General features: G+C 38.3%; 1 pseudogene; it reads left to right on the forward strand.

The window, feature by feature from the left end:
* The first annotated feature begins 3,252 nt into the window (after positions 1-3,252).
* LOC123792769 (large ribosomal subunit protein uL15 pseudogene) lies at positions 3,253-3,662 on the forward strand (annotated as a pseudogene).
* Positions 3,663-5,724: the final 2,062 nt, after the last annotated feature.

Here is a 5,724-nt window from a genome sequence, read left to right on the forward strand (position 1 = left end):
GATTATTAAGTACAATTTTATAGTTTTAATTTTATAGGTCATGCCCGTGTTTGTTGGATTTGTTCAGATGGATCTTATATTAATGTGAGTGGGATCTCTTTGTGTGTGTGTTTAGAATTTTAATTATTTTGTTACATTTTATCCACTGGTTCTAGCCTTCTCTGTTAGGGAGTTGGTCTTCCAAGTGGGGTATGAGTATCAGTGGGGATACATGAGGACTTTCCAGGCAGTACTAGAATATGGTGAATCTAAGGAAGTCATTTTCTGGATCTTCAGCTTCCTTAGGGAGGTCTTACTCAAGGTGGACCTGCTTGAAAAGAGAGTGGGATCTGTTTTTGTATTGAGTTTCCTAAGTGAATTAGATTTTTATTCTTGGTGTATAAGAAACCTAACGATTTTCTGCATTTGTTTTGTAAGTGATCTCTTTACTGAATGTACTGATTATCTCTGATAGTTTTCCAATTGATTTTCTTAGGTTTTTGAGGAATGTAATGACAAGATCTGCAAATATGGGAAACTTGCCCTCTTGTTTAGAATATTAATGAACTTACTTTACTTTTTAGTTATTTTATTATTTAACATGCTTGCAGTTGGCCCTTGAACAACATGGGTTTGAACTGTGCGGGTCCACTTACATGCAAATTTTTTTCAAAACATATAGTACGGTCCTATAAAGGTATTTTCTCTTACTTATGACTTTCTTAATAACATTTTCTTTTCTCTAACTTACTTGAAGAATATAGTAATAGAATAGAATATAGTAATACATATAATAAACAAAATAACTGTGTATCAGCTGTTTGTTATGGATAAGCTTCTGGTCAACAGTAGGCTATTAATAGTTATATTTTTGGAGAGTCAAAATTATATGCAGATTTTCAACTGCATGGAGGGCAGTACTCCTAACATCTGTGAAGCTCAGAAGGTCAGCTGAATACTGTTTAGGATTTTGATTGGAATACTTATGTTTCACCATCAAGTTGTTAGTTTAGTTTTTTTTTTTTTTAAGATTTTATTTATTTGTTTGGCAGAGAGAGAGGCAGTGAGAAAGGGAACACAAGCAGGGGGAGTGGGAGAGGGAGAAGCAGGCTTCCTGCTGAGCAGGGAGGCCAGTGCGGAGCTCATCCCAGAATGCTGGGCTCACGACCTGATCTGAAGGCAGACGCTTAACTACTGAGCCACCCAGGTGCCCCAAGCTGTTAGTTTTGTGATTGTATATATTATTAATTTTATTGAATTTCTAAAAAAATCAGGGTCTTATGCTTTTTGGAAATCTCTTGTGATCATCACATGATTTCCCCCTTTGATCCATTATGGATCAAAAATATTGAAGAAATATATTACTTAGATTTCCTAGTTTTTAAAAAAGATTTTATTTATTTATTTATTTGAGAGAGAGAGAATGGGAATGAGCGAAAGAGAAAGCACAAGCTGGGTTGGGGGAGAACCAGAGGGAGAAGGAGACTCCCTGCTGAGTAGGGAACCCAATGCCGGGCTTGATCCCGGGACCTTGGGATCATGACCTGAGCTGAAGGCAGACTCTTAACCAACTAAGCCACCCAGGTGCCCCAGATTTCCTAATTTTTAACTGTGCCTACCTTCCTGGAATAAATCCCACTTGAACAAATTTTAAAATGCACTTAGATTCTATTGCTATTATATTTAGACTTTTCATGTATACTTACATATATTTGAGTGGTTTTTAAAACAATTATCATGGGCAAGATCTGATATCAGCTCTATGTCAGTGTGTTTAAAAGAATGTAGATGTTTTCTTTCTTTTCTTATTCTCTGATATGTCCTAAATAGCATATGAAGTTTGATTTTGAAATCCCTGAAACAATTTAAAACTGGCACTTTTTTGAGAAGTAGTTTCTTTCTGACCGTTTCCCTAATTTTGATCTGGGGAGATAGGAGAAGATGAATTATTTTCAGCTTCTCTTATCAAAGGGAGTTGTCAATTATCACTTCAGCCATTAACTGAACCTGGAATTGGCTTTTTTCTGAGGAGTGATTTCCTTTTCTTATGAGAGGATGTCTCAGGGTGTCTATGGGCTTGTGAGCTGCCTCCTGGGTTTGGAGCATGGGAACTTAGTGGACTGACTTTAGGGGTTGTCATTTTCTCCCCCATGATAAGACTTCATTGAGAAAAAAAAGCAAAGCAAGGAGGGGGGTTGGTTGCTTAAATCCTGTCCCTACTTTGCCCTCCCTGCCACCCCCCGCCCCAGGAACTCTGTCGTTGTGTATGTCAAATATATATTTGTCCCGATGCCTTCCAATGCCTCCAAAATATCTCCTAATGAGAATCTCACAGGCCTAACCTCACCTGTCTCCTTGTCCTCTAAATGTCCTTTCCTTCTGCCTTCCCCATTCAATGCATGGCACTTCCATGCAACTTCCCAAATCAAGAGTTTGAGTTGTGTCCATGATTGTGCCTTCTCTTTTACCATATCCCTTTTGATTTGCTCAAAAAGTCTTTCAAATCCATCATTCTTTCTCTTTTTTTACCCATCATCGTTGCCTTACTTCCCATCCTTAAATTTGATCTTCATTGTCATGTTGGCCTGCTCATTAGCCTCTGACTCTAGTCTTGCCCCTGGCATACTCCCACTCCCCCAAATCTCCTTCCACACTTCTGCCAGAGTTGCCTTTTAAAAATGATTTTGATTTTTGTCAAAGTACTGTATACAGTTAAAAATATCAAACATGAGTTTACAGTCACTGATATGAATTTTTCTAAATAAAAAAAAGTTTTGAAAACCGATTTTTGGAGGGTACCTTAACACCAAAACTCATTCTGGTGGCAAAACCTGACCTAAACTTATAAGTCCTTTTGCAAAAATATTGTGTTGGAGCGCCTGGGTGGTTCAGTTGATTAAGCATCCGACTCTTGATTTTGGCTCAGGTTATGGTCTCAGGGTAGTGAAATTGAGCCCTGTGTCCGGCTCTGTGGTGGGCACTGAGCCTGCTTGGAATTCTCTCTCTCACCCTCTGCCCCTCCCCCCACTTGTGCTCTCTCTCAAAAAAAATTGTGTTAATTATGGGGTGCTGCCCATAATTATGAGCACATAATTGTGTGCTTATGATATAGTATGTGCATATTATCTTTTAAAAATCAGAAAATATCTGAATTCTGAAATATATCTGACTTTAAAGATTCAAGATGGAGTGGGGGAGCATCTCATTCTTCAGGGACAACTCTTTAAATCCCTTTAGCTTTTAAAAATTAGCTGTTTCATATGGGCTGCTGACATGCTATCCAGACTGAGGAAGACCTGGAAACTTTGGGGTCATGTGGGCCACAGCCACATGGGTAAGCACCAGCAGCACCCAGGAGGCTGGGGTCATGCTGGAGACATGCTTCACACAGGGTCAACTTCGACCAATATCACCCAGGTTACTTTGGAAAAGTTGGTAGAAGGCATTACCATGTAAAGAGGAACCAGAGCTTCTGCCCAGTTCTCAGCCTTGATGAACTGTGGACCTTGGTCGGTGAGCAGATGTGGGTAAATGCTGCCAAAACTAGGACTGGAGCTGCTCCTATCATTGATGTGATATGATTGAGCTACTACAAAGTTTTGGGAAAGGGAAAGCTCCCCAAACAGACTGTCATCCTGAAGGCCAAATTCTTCAGAAAAAGAGCTAAGGAGAAGATTAAGTGAAGGAGAAGATTAAGGTGTATATGTATGTGGGGGTGGGCTGTGTCCTGGTAGCTTGAAGCCAAGTGGAGGGAGGTTCATGCTAAGAAATGCTTTTAAACAATTATATTCATATTTTAAATTTTTTGATTTGTCAATTTGGGATATTTTTGCACTTTGACTTTCTATTATAATTTATGAAGATTTGACTGCCATGTTTCCCAACTGTCTTAGTCCGCTAGGGCTGCCATAACAAAGTATTACAGACTGGGCAGTTTCAACAACAGAAATATATTTCCTCACAGTTCTGGAGGCTGGAAGTACAAGATCAAGGTATCAGGAGGGTTGGTTTCTCCTGAAACCAATTTTCTTCTTGGCTTGTGGATGGCCATTTTCTTCTGGTGTCTTCACATGGTCCTCCTTTTGTACATATCTGTCTTAATTTCTTTTTCTTATAAGAACACCAGTCATATTGGATTAGGGCCCATCTTAATGACTTCATTTAACATTAATTACCTCTTTAAAAATTCTATCTCCAAATACAGTCACATTCGGAAGTACTGGGGATTAGGACTTTGACATATGAATTTTGGATACCATTCAGCCTGTAACAACAACTACATCTGCTCATCTATATGTTTATAAAACTTTTGGTTTATTCAATAGTCAGTTTGCATTGTTCATTGTTAGCTTTGTGCAAATAATATTTATTGCAGATATAGGAAGGTGCTATAATTATATTTCCTTTTTAATTTTTAATTTTTTTCATGGCGTGAATAATTGTTCCCAGTCATTAATTCAATTCATAACCTGTGTATCTATCGTTAAATTTTTTCTCAAATACTTTATCAGATCTATCTGTATTTACATGATTTTTTAGGTAGTTAAAAGCATATTTAGCCCCAAACGCTATTCCACTAGTCTGCTTCTCCTGAAATGGTCATTTTTAAAACCTATGAGGTAGCTGTCATCTCTCTTTTGGGTTCTTTCTTTGGCTCCAGGTTTTCCTTTCTCTTCATTTTCTTATTTTTCTGGAGCACATCAGCAGTAGTTTTCTAGGAAAAGGCACGAAATATAAATTTTTAGGCTTCCTGCATGCATTAAAATATATTTTATACTCACACATGATTGATAGTTTGTGGGCATAGATTTCTAGGTTGAGAATAATTATTCCTGAGATGTTTGAAAGCATAGACCACTTATGTCTACAAGATTTTTTTCCTTAAGATTTACTTATTTTAGAGAGAGAAAGCATGGCAGGTGGGAGGGCAGAGGGACAGGGAGAGAAAGTATTCTCAAGCAGACTCCCCACTGAGTGTGGAGCCCAGCCTGGGGCTTGATCTCACAACCCTGAGGTCATGACCTGAGCTGAAACCAAGAGCTGGACATTCAACTGACTGAGCCACCTAGGTGCCCCTGACTATAAGATTTCAATATGGCCATAGTATGTATCTGTTTATAGTCTCTCTGGAAATTTTGGAGTCTTTGCTTTATTCTTGAGATTCTGAAATTGTACAATGGTACACCTTGTACTGAGTTTTTCTTCCCTTGTTGTTCTAGGATGTTGGTGTTACTTTTACTTTTTGGCTTATTTTTGAATTTTGAGAATTTCCTTATCTCATTGAAAATTGAAAATTCCCGTTTTCTGTGTTCTCTTTCTGTAACTTCCATCATTCAGATGTGGGACCTCCTAGTATGTATGATCCTCTAATTTTCTTTTCTTTCCTATTCTCCATCTCTGTTTCCATCTTTTACCTTCAGAGAGATTTTTACCTCTTATAAAAATTGGTTGAAATGTGTATCTCCGTTAATGGCTCTAAGTAGCTTTCAAGAAGTCCAAGCTTCTTTAATGATTGACCCCTGACTGTACCTCTTTCCTTGTAGTTTACACCCTTCCTTTGCTTTTCTATGATCTTTGAATGTCTCTCGGTGCTTGTCACATTATATTGCTGGTTCTACTCCATTATCTCTTTGCTTTTCTGTGAGCTTCCTGAGGACTGGGTTTGGTGTTTATATGACTTTTATTTTATTTGAGAGCAGAGGGAGGGGCAGAGGGAAAGGGAGAGGGAGAGAATCTCAAGCAGAC

The sequence above is a fragment of the Ursus americanus genome, chromosome 20 (assembly GCF_024610735.1).
Source record: "Ursus americanus isolate L20-20 chromosome 20, mUrsAme1.1.p, whole genome shotgun sequence".
NCBI classification, from domain to species: domain Eukaryota; kingdom Metazoa; phylum Chordata; class Mammalia; order Carnivora; family Ursidae; genus Ursus; species Ursus americanus.